Genomic DNA, 12,308 nt, shown 5'->3' on the forward strand with positions numbered 1-12,308 from the left:
AAAAAACAATATTTGTAAAATCGCTCGATCTTGCTTAGTTTTTGAGATATTTTTAAAAAAGTAAAAAAAAAATGGAAATTTGTTTTTTATTTTTTTAATATATCTCGAAAAATAATGGAAATACAATATATTTTTATATAACCTTTTTTGTAGGAAATACAATTGTCTACTAAATATTATATTTTTAAGATCGCTCTATCTTGCTTAGTATTTGAGATATTTTTTAAAAAGTAAAAAAGGTGAGAATTTGTTTTTTTTTTTTTAAATATCTCGAAAAGTAAAGGAGATACAATATATGTGTGTACAACCTTTTTTTGAAGGAAATAAAATTGTCTACAAAAAATAATATTTGTAAAATCGCTCTACCTTGCTTAGTTTTTGACATATTTATAAAAAAGTAAAAAATAGTAGCAATTTGTTTATATTTTTTTTTTAAATATCTCGAAAAATGGGCGAGATACAATATCTTTGTATATAACCTTTTTTGTATACAATAAAATTGTCTACAATACATGATATTTGTAAAATCGCTCTATCTTGCTTAGTTTTTGAGATATTTTTTAAAAAGAAAAAAAGGTGAGAATTTGTTCTTTTTTTTTTAAATATCTCGAAAAGTAAGAGAGATACATTCTATTTGTATATAACCTTTTTTGTAGGAAATAAAATTGTATACAAAACATAATATTTGTAAAATCGCTCTATGTTGCTTTCTTTTTGAGATATTTAAAAAAAAGTAAAAAATAGTGGGAATTTGTTTTTTATTTTTTTACTATATATAGAAAAGTAAGGGAGATTCAATATCTTTGTATATAACCTTTTTTGTAGGAAACAAAATTGTCTACAAGACATAATATTTGTAAAATCGCTCTATCTTGCTTAGTTCTTGAGATATTTTTAAAAATGTAAAAAAAGTTGCGAATTTGTTTTTTATATTTTTAAAATATCTCGAAAAGTAATAAAAATACAGTATCTATATATATAACCTTTTTTGTAGGAAATAAATTTGTCTACAATACATGATATTTGTAAAATCGCTCTATCTTGCTTAGTTTTTGAGATATTTATAAAAAAGTAAAAAATAGTATCAATTTGTTTTTATTTTTTTTTAAATATCTCGAAAAATAGGGGAGATACAATATCTTTGTATATAACATTTTTTGTAGGAAATACAATTGTCAAAAAAACACAATATTTATGAAATCGCTCTATTTACGTTAGTTTTTGAGATATTTTTAAAAAAGTAAAAAACGGTGAGAATTGTTTTTTATTTTTTTAAATATATTTCGAAAAGTAATGGAAATACAATATAATTGTATATAACCTTTTTTGTAGGAAATAAAATTTTTAACAAAATACAATATTTGTAAAATCGCTCTATGTTGCTTTCTTTTTGAGATATTTAAAAAAAAGTAAAAAATAGTGGGAATTTGTTTTTTATTTTTTTACTATATATAGAAAAGTAAGGGTGATACAATATCTTTGTATATAACCTTTTTTGTAGAAAATAAAATTGTCTACAATACATGATATTTGTAAAATCGCTCTATCTTGCTTAGTTTTTGAGATATTTTTTAAAAAGAAAAAAAGGTGAGAATTTGTTCTTTTTTTTTAAATATCTCGAAAAGTTAGAGAGATACAATATCTTTGTATATAACCTTTTTTGTAGGAAATAAAATTGTCTACAAAACATAATATTTGTAAAATCGCTCTATCTTGCTTAGTTTTTGAGATATTTTTTAAAAAGTAAAAAAGGTGAGAATTTGTTTTTTTTTTTTAAATATCTCGAAAAGTAAGAGAGATACAATCTATTTGTATATAACCTTTTTTGTAGGAAATAAAATTTTCTACAAAACATAATATTTGTAAAATCGCTCAATCTTGACTAGTTTTTGAGATATATTTTAAAAAGTAAAAAAACGTTGTAATTTGTTTTTTTTTTTTTTTTTAATATTTCTCGAAAAGTAAAGAAGATACAATATTTATGTATATAACTTTTTTGTAGGAAATAAAATTGTCTACAAAACATAATATTTGTAAAATAGCTCTATCTACCTTAGTTTTTGAGATATTTTTAAAAAAGTAAAAAAAAGGTTGGAATTGTTTATTATATCTTTAAAATATCTTGAAAAGTGATAAAAATACAATATCTTTGTACATAAGATTTTTGTAGGAAATAAAATTTTTAACAAAACACAATATTTGTAAAATCGCTCGAACTTGCTTAGTTTTTGATATATTTTTAAAAATGTAAAAAAAGGTGAAAATTTGTTTTTTATATTTTTAAAATATCTCGAAAAGTAATAAAAATACAATATCTTTTTATATAACCTTTTTTGTTGGAAATAAAATTTTTAAACAAAACACAATATTTGTAAAATCGCTCGATCTAGCTTAGTTTTTGAGATATTTTTAAAAAAGTAAAAAAAGTTGGAAATTTGTTTCTTATTTTTTTAATATATCTCGAAAAGTAATGGAAATACAATATATTTTTATATAACCTTTTTTGTAGGAAATACAATTGTCTACTAAATATTATATTTTTAAGATCGCTCTATCTTGCTTAGTATTTGAGATATTTTTTAAAAAGTAAAAAAGGTGAGAATTTGTTTTTTTTTTTTAAATATCTCGAAAAGTAAAGGAGATACAATATATGTGTGTACAACCTTTTTTGAAGGAAATAAAATTGTCTACAAAAAATAATATTTGTAAAATCGCTCTACCTTGCTTAGTTTTTGACATATTTATAAAAAAGTAAAAAATAGTAGCAATTTGTTTATATTTTTTTTAAATATCTCGAAAAATGGGCGAGATACAATATCTTTGTATATAACCTTTTTTGTATACAATAAAATTGTCTACAATACATGATATTTGTAAAATCGCTCTATCTTGCTTAGTTTTTGAGATATTTTTTAAAAAGAAAAAAAGGTGAGAATTTGTTCTTTTTTTTTAAATATCTCGAAAAGTAAGAGAGATACATTCTATTTGTATATAACCTTTTTTGTAGGAAATAAAATTGTATACAAAACATAATATTTGTAAAATCGCTCTATGTTGCTTTCTTTTTGAGATATTTAAAAAAAGTAAAAAATAGTGGGAATTTGTTTTTTATTTTTTTACTATATATAGAAAAGTAAGGGAGATTCAATATCTTTGTATATAACCTTTTTTGTAGGAAACAAAATTGTCTACAAGACATAATATTTGTAAAATCGCTCTATCTTGCTTAGTTCTTGAGATATTTTTAAAAATGTAAAAAAAGTTGCGAATTTGTTTTTTATATTTTTAAAATATCTCGAAAAGTAATAAAAATACAGTATCTATATATATAACCTTTTTTGTAGGAAATAAATTTGTCTACAATACATGATATTTGTAAAATCGCTCTATCTTGCTTAGTTTTTGAGATATTTATAAAAAAGTAAAAAATAGTATCAATTTGTTTTTATTTTTTTTTAAATATCTCGAAAAATAGGGGAGATACAATATCTTTGTATATAACATTTTTTGTAGGAAATACAATTGTCAAAAAAACACAATATTTATGAAATCGCTCTATTTACGTTAGTTTTTGAGATATTTTAAAAAAGTAAAAAACGGTGAGAATTGTTTTTTATTTTTTTAAATATATTTCGAAAAGTAATGGAAATACAATATAATTGTATATAACCTTTTTTGTAGGAAATAAAATTTTTAACAAAATACAATATTTGTAAAATCGCTCTATGTTGCTTTCTTTTTGAGATATTTAAAAAAAAGTAAAAAATAGTGGGAATTTGTTTTTTATTTTTTTACTATATATAGAAAAGTAAGGGTGATACAATATCTTTGTATATAACCTTTTTTGTAGAAAATAAAATTGTCTACAATACATGATATTTGTAAAATCGCTCTATCTTGCTTAGTTTTTGAGATATTTTTTAAAAAGAAAAAAAGGTGAGAATTTGTTCTTTTTTTTTAAATATCTCGAAAAGTTAGAGAGATACAATATCTTTGTATATAACCTTTTTTGTAGGAAATAAAATTGTCTACAAAACATAATATTTGTAAAATCGCTCTATCTTGCTTAGTTTTTGAGATATTTTTTAAAAAGTAAAAAAGGTGAGAATTTGTTTTTTTTTTTAAATATCTCGAAAAGTAAGAGAGATACAATCTATTTGTATATAACCTTTTTTGTAGGAAATAAAATTTTCTACAAAACATAATATTTGTAAAATCGCTCAATCTTGACTAGTTTTTGAGATATATTTTAAAAAGTAAAAAAACGTTGTAATTTGTTTTTTTTTTTTAATATTTCTCGAAAAGTAAAGAAGATACAATATTTATGTATATAACTTTTTTGTAGGAAATAAAATTGTCTACAAAACATAATATTTGTAAAATAGCTCTATCTACCTTAGTTTTTGAGATATTTTTTAAAAAAGTAAAAAAAGGTTGGAATTGTTTATTATATCTTTAAAATATCTTGAAAAGTGATAAAAATACAATATCTTTGTACATAAGATTTTTGTAGGAAATAAAATTTTTAACAAAACACAATATTTGTAAAATCGCTCGAACTTGCTTAGTTTTTGATATATTTTTAAAAATGTAAAAAAAGGTGAAAATTTGTTTTTTATATTTTTAAAATATCTCGAAAAGTAATAAAAATACAATATTTTTTTATATAACCTTTTTTGTTGGAAATAAAATTTTTAAACAAAACACAATATTTGTAAAATCGCTCGATCTAGCTTAGTTTTTGAGATATTTTTAAAAAAGTAAAAAAAAGTTGGAAATTTGTTTCTTATTTTTTTAATATATCTCGAAAAGTAATGGAAATACAATATATTTTTATATAACCTTTTTTGTAGGAAATACAATTATCTAAAAAATATTATATTTTTTAAAATCGCTTTATCTTGCTTTGTTTTTGAGATATTTTTTAAAAAGTAAAAAAGGTGAAAATTTTTTTTTTTTTAAATATCTCGAAAAGTTAGAGAGATACAATATCTTTGTATATAACATTTTTTGTATAAAATAAAATTGTCTACAATACATGATATTTGTAAAATCGCTCTATCTTGCTTAGTTTTTGAGATATTTTTTAAAAAAGTAAAAAAGGTGAGAATTTGTTCTTTTTTTTTAAATATCTCGAAAAGTAAGAGAGATACATTGTATATAACCTTTTTTGTAGGAAATAAAATTGTATACAAAACATAATATTTGTAAAATCGCTCTACCTAGCTTAGTTTTTGAGATATTTATAAAAAAGTAAAAAATAGTATCAATTTGTTTTTATTTTTTTTTAAATATCTCGAAAAATAGGGGAGATACAATATCTTTGTATATAACATTTTTTGTAGGAAATACAATTGTCAAAAAAACACAATATTTATAAAATCGCTCTATTTACGTTAGTTATTGAGATATTTTTTAAAAAAGTAAAAAACGGTGAGAATTGTTTTTTATTTTTTTAATTATATTTCGAAAAGGAATGGAAATACAATATAATAGTATATAACCTTTTTTGTAGGAAATAAAATTTTTAACAAAATACAATATTTGTAAAATCGCTCTATCTATCTTAGTTTTTGAGATATTTTTAAAAAAGTAAAAAAACGTTGTAATTTGTTTTTTATTTTTTTAATATATCTCGAAAAGTAAGGAAGATACAATATCTTTGAATATAACATTTTTTGTAGAAAATGAAATTGTCTACAAGACATAATATTTGTAAAATCACTCTATCTTGCTTAGTTTTTGAGTTATTTTTAAAAATGTAAAAAAAAATTATAATTTGTTTTTTATATTTTTAAAATATTTCGAAAAGGAATAAAAATACAATATCTATATATATAATATTTTTTGTAGGATATGAAATATTAACAAAACATAATATTTGTAAAATCGCTCTACCTAGCTTAGTTTTTGAGATATTTATAAAAATTAAAAAAACGTTGTAATTTGTTTTTTATTTTTTTAATATATCTCGAAAAGTAAAGGAGATACAATTTCTTTGAATATAACCTTTTTTGTAGGAAACAAAATTGTCTACAAGACATAATATTTGTAAAATCGCTCTATCTTGATTAATTTTTAGGATATTTTTAAAAAAGTAAAAAAAGGTGGAAATTGTTTATTATATCTTTAAAATATCTCGAAAAGTGATAAAAATACAATATCTTTGTACATAAGATTTTTGTAGTAAATAAAATTTTTAACAAAAAACAATATTTGTAAAATCGCTCGATCTTGCTTAGTATTTGAGATATTTTTTAAAAAGTAAAAAAGGTGAGAATTTGTTTTTTTTTTTAAATATCTCGAAAAGTAATGGAGATACAATATATGTGTGTACAACCTTTTTTAAAGGAAATAAAATTGTCTACAAAAAATAATATTTGTAAAATCGCTCTACCTAGCTTAGTTTTTGAGATATTTATAAAAAAGTAAAAAATAGTAGCAATTTGTTTATATTTTTATTTTAAATATCTCGAAAAATAGGGGAGATACAATATCTTTGTATATAACCTTTTTTGTATACAATAAAATTGTCTACAATACATGATATTTGTAAAATCGCTCTATCTTGCTTAGTTTTTGAGATATTTTTTAAAAAGAAAAAAAGGTGAGAATTTGTTCTTTTTTTTTAAATATCTCGAAAAGTAAGAGAGATACATTCTATTTTTATATAACCTTTTTTGTAGGAAATAAAATTGTATACAAAACATAATATTTGTAAAATCGCTCTACCTAGCTTAGTTTTTGAGATATTTATAAAAAAGTAAAAAATAGTATCAATTTGTTTATATTTTTTTTTAAATATCTCGAAAAATAGGGGAGATACAATATCTTTGTATATAACATTTTTTGTAGGAAATACAATTGTCAAAAAAACACAATATTTATAAAATCGCTCTATTTACGTTAGTTATTGAGATATTTTTAAAAAAGTAAAAAACGGTGAGAATTGTTTTTTATTTTTTTAATTATATTTCGAAAAGTAATGGAAATACAATATAATAGTATATAACCTTTTTTGTAGGAAATAAAATTTTTAACAAAATACAATATTTGTAAAATCGCTCTATGTTGCTTTCTTTTAGAGATATTTAAAAAAAAGTAAAAAATAGTGGGAATTTGTTTTTTATTTTTTTACTATATATAGAAAAGTAAGGGAGATTCAATATCTTTGTATATCACCTTTTTTGTAGGAAACAAAATTGTCTACAAGACATAATATTTGTAAAATTGCTCTATCTTGCTTAGTTTTTAAGATATTTTTAAAAAAGTAAAAAAAGGTGGGAATTGTTTATTATATCTTTAAAATATCTCGAAAAGTGATAAAAATACAATATCTTTGTACATAAGATTTTTGTAGTAAATAAAATTTTTAACAAAAAACAATATTTGTAAAATCGCTCGATCTTGCTTAGTTTTTGAGATATTTTTAAAAAAGTAAAAAAAAAATGGAAATTTGTTTTTTATTTTTTTAATATATCTCGAAAAATAATGGAAATACAATATATTTTTATATAACCTTTTTCGTAGGAAATACAATTGTCTACTAAATATTATATTTTTAAAATCGCTCTATCTTGCTTAGTATTTGAGATATTTTTTAAAAAGTAAAAAAGGTGAGAATTTGTTTTTTTTTTTTTAAATATCTCGAAAAGTAATGGAGATACAATATATGTGTGTACAACCTTTTTTGAAGGAAATAAAATTGTCTACAAAAAATAATATTTGTAAAATCGCTCTACCTAGCTTAGTTTTTGAGATATTTATAAAAAAGTAAAAAATAGTATCAATTTGTTTATATTTTTTTTTAAATATCTCGAAAAATAGGGGAGATACAATATCTTTGTATATAACATTTTTTGTAGGAAAAACAATTGTCAAAAAAACACAATATTTATAAAATCGCTCTATTTACGTTAGTTATTGAGATATTTTTAAAAAAGTAAAAAACGGTGAGAATTGTTTTTTATTTTTTTAATTATATTTCGAAAAGTAATGGAAATACAATATAATAGTATATAACCTTTTTTGTAGGAAATAAAATTTTTAACAAAATACAATATTTGTAAAATCGCTCTATGTTGCTTTCTTTTTGAGATATTTAAAAAAAGTAAAAAATAGTGGGAATTTGTTTTTTATTTTTTTACTATATATAGAAAAGTAAGGGAGATTCAATATCTTTGTATATAACCTTTTTTGTAGGAAACAAAATTGTCTACAAGACATAATATTTGTAAAATTGCTCTTTCTTGCTTAGTTTTTAAGATATTTTTAAAAAAGAAAAAAAAGGTGGGAATTGTTTATTATATCTTTAAAATATCTCGAAAAGTGATAAAAATACAATATCTTTGTATAAAACCTTTTTTGTAGTAAATAAAATTTTTACCAAAAACCAATATTTGTAAAATCGCTCGATCTTGCTTAGTTTTTGAGATATTTTTAAAAAAGTAAAAAAAAATGGAAATTTGTTTTTTATTTTTTTAATATATCTCGAAAAGTAATGGAAATACAATATATTTTTATATAACGTTTTTTGTAGGAAATACAATTGTCTACTAAATATTATATTTTTAAAATCGCTCTATCTTGCTTAGTTTTTGAGATATTTTTTAAAAAGTAAAAAAAGGTGGGAACTGTTTATTATATCTTTAAAATATCTCGAAAAGTGATAAAAATACAATATCTTTGTACATAAGATTTTTGTAGGAAATAAAATTTTTAACAAAACACAATATTTGTAAAATCGCTCGAACTTGCTTAGTTTTTGATATATTTTTAAAAATGTAAAAAAAGGTGAAAATTTGTTTTTTATATTTTTAAAATATCTCGAAAAGTAATAAAAATACAATATCTTTTTATATAACCTTTTTTGTTGGAAATAAAATTTTTAAACAAAACACAATATTTGTAAAATCGCTCGATCTAGCTTAGTTTTTGAGATATTTTTAAAAAAGTAAAAAAAGTTGGAAATTTGTTTCTTATTTTTTTAATATATCTCGAAAAGTAATGGAAATACAATATATTTTTATATAACCTTTTTTGTAGGAAATACAATTATCTAAAAAATATTATATTTTTAAAATCGCTTTATCTTGCTTTGTTTTTGAGATATTATTTAAAAAGTAAAAAAGGTGAGAATTTTTTTTTTTTTTTAAATATCTCGAAAAGTTAGAGAGATACAATATCTTTGTATATAACCTTTTTTGTATAAAATAAAATTGTCTACAATACATGATATTTGTAAAATCGCTCTATCTCGCTTAGTTTTTGAGATATTTTTTAAAAAGTAATAAAGGTGAGAATTTGTTCTTTTTTTTTAAATATCTCGAAAAGTTAGAGAGATACAATATCTTTGTATATAACCTTTTTTGTATAAAATAAAATTGTCTACAATACATGATATTTGTAAAATCGCTCTATCTCGCTTAGTTTTTGAGATATTTTTTAAAAAGTAATAAAGGTGAGAATTTGTTCTTTTTTTTTAAATATCTCGAAAAGTAAGAGAGATACATTCTATTTGTATATAACCTTTTTTGTAGGAAATAAAATTGTATACAAAACATAATATTTGTAAAATCGCTCTACCTAGCTTAGTTTTTGAGATATTTATAAAAAAGTAAAAAATAGTATCTATTTGTTTTTATTTTTTTTTAAATATCTCGAAAAATAGGGGAGATACAATATCTTTGTATATAACATTTTTTGTAGGAAATACAATTGTCAAAAAAACACAATATTTATAAAATCGCTCTATTTACGTTAGTTATTAAGATATTTTTAAAAAAGTAAAAAACGGTGAGAATTGTTTTTTATTTTTTTAATTATATTTCGAAAAGTAATGGAAATACAATATAATAGTATATAACCTTTTTTGTAGGAAATAAAATTTTTAACAAAATACAATATTTGTAAAATCGCTCTATCTATCTTAGTTTTTGAGATATCTTTAAAAAAGTAAAAAAAGGTTGGAATTTTTTTTTTATTTTTTTAATATATCTCGAAAAGTAAAGGAGATACAATTTCTTTGAATATAACCTTTTTTGTAGGAAACAAAATTGTCTGCAAGACATAATATTTGTAAAATTGCTCTATCTTGCTTAGTTTTTAAGATATTTTTAAAAAAGTAAAAAAAGGTGGGAATTGTTTATTATATCTTTAAAATATCTCGAAAAGTGATAAAAATACAATATCTTTGTACATAAGATTTTTGTAGTAAATAAAATTTTTAACAAAAAACAATATTTGTAAAATCGCTCGATCTTGCTTAGTTTTTGAGATATTTTTAAAAAAAGTAAAAAATAGTAGCAATTTGTTTATATTTTTTTTTTAAATATCTCGAAAAATAGGGGAGATACAATATCTTTGTATATAACCTTTTTTGTATAAAATAAAATTGTCTACAATACATGATATTTGTAAAATCGCTCTATCTTGCTTAGTTTTTGAGATATTTTTTAAAAAGTAAAAAAAGGTGGGAATTGTTTATTATATCTTTAAAATATCTCGAAAAGTGATAAAAATACAATATCTTTGTACATAAGATTTTTGTAGGAAATAAAATTTTTAACAAAACACAATATTTGTAAAATCGCTCGAACTTGCTTAGTTTTTGATATATTTTTAAAAATGTAAAAAAAGGTGAAAATTTGTTTTTTATATTTTTAAAATATCTCGAAAAGTAATAAAAATACAATATCTTTTTATATAACCTTTTTTGTTGGAAATAAAATTTTTAAACAAAACACAATATTTGTAAAATCGCTCGATCTAGCTTAGTTTTTGAGATATTTTTAAAAAAGTAAAAAAAGTTGGAAATTTGTTTCTTATTTTTTTAATATATCTCGAAAAGTAATGGAAATACAATATATTTTTATATAACCTTTTTTGTAGGAAATACAATTATCTAAAAAATATTATATTTTTAAAATCGCTTTATCTTGCTTTGTTTTTGAGATATTTTTTAAAAAGTAAAAAAGGTGAGAATTTTTTTTTTTTTTTTAATATCTCGAAAAGTTAGAGAGATACAATATCTTTGTATATAACCTTTTTTGTATAAAATAAAATTGTCTACAATACATGATATTTGTAAAATCGCTCTATCTCGCTTAGTTTTTGAGATATTTTTTAAAAAGTAATAAAGGTGAGAATTTGTTCTTTTTTTTTAAATATCTCGAAAAGTAAGAGAGATACATTCTATTTGTATATAACCTTTTTTGTAGGAAATAAAATTGTATACAAAACATAATATTTGTAAAATCGCTCTACCTAGCTTAGTTTTTGAGATATTTATAAAAAAGTAAAAAATAGTATCTATTTGTTTTTATTTTTTTTTAAATATCTCGAAAAATAGGGGAGATACAATATCTTTGTATATAACATTTTTTGTAGGAAATACAATTGTCAAAAAAACACAATATTTATAAAATCGCTCTATTTACGTTAGTTATTAAGATATTTTTAAAAAAGTAAAAAACGGTGAGAATTGTTTTTTATTTTTTTAATTATATTTCGAAAAGTAATGGAAATACAATATAATAGTATATAACCTTTTTTGTAGGAAATAAAATTTTTAACAAAATACAATATTTGTAAAATCGCTCTATCTATCTTAGTTTTTGAGATATCTTTAAAAAAGTAAAAAAAGGTTGGAATTTTTTTTTTATTTTTTTAATATATCTCGAAAAGTAAAGGAGATACAATTTCTTTGAATATAACCTTTTTTGTAGGAAACAAAATTGTCTGCAAGACATAATATTTGTAAAATTGCTCTATCTTGCTTAGTTTTTAAGATATTTTTAAAAAAGTAAAAAAAGGTGGGAATTGTTTATTATATCTTTAAAATATCTCGAAAAGTGATAAAAATACAATATCTTTGTACATAAGATTTTTGTAGTAAATAAAATTTTTAACAAAAAACAATATTTGTAAAATCGCTCGATCTTGCTTAGTTTTTGAGATATTTTTAAAAAAGTAAAAAAAAATGGAAATTTGTTTTTTATTTTTTTAATATATCTCGAAAAATAATGGAAATACAATATATTTTTATATAACCTTTTTTGTAGGAAATACAATTGTCTACTAAATATTATATTTTTAAGATCGCTCTATCTTGCTTAGTATTTGAGATATTTTTTAAAAAGTAAAAAAGGTGAGAATTTGTTTGTTTTTTTAAATATCTCGAAAAGTAAAGGAGATACAATATATGTGTGTACAACCTTTTTTGAAGGAAATAAAATTGTCTACAAAAAATAATATTTGTAAAATCGCTCTACCTTGCTTAGTTTTTGAGATATTTATAAAAAAGTAAA

This window comes from Polistes dominula, unplaced genomic scaffold (genome assembly GCF_049000335.1).
Source record: "Polistes dominula isolate Pdom_NZ unplaced genomic scaffold, Pdom_raw_medaka contig_168, whole genome shotgun sequence".
Classification (NCBI taxonomy): domain Eukaryota; kingdom Metazoa; phylum Arthropoda; class Insecta; order Hymenoptera; family Vespidae; genus Polistes; species Polistes dominula.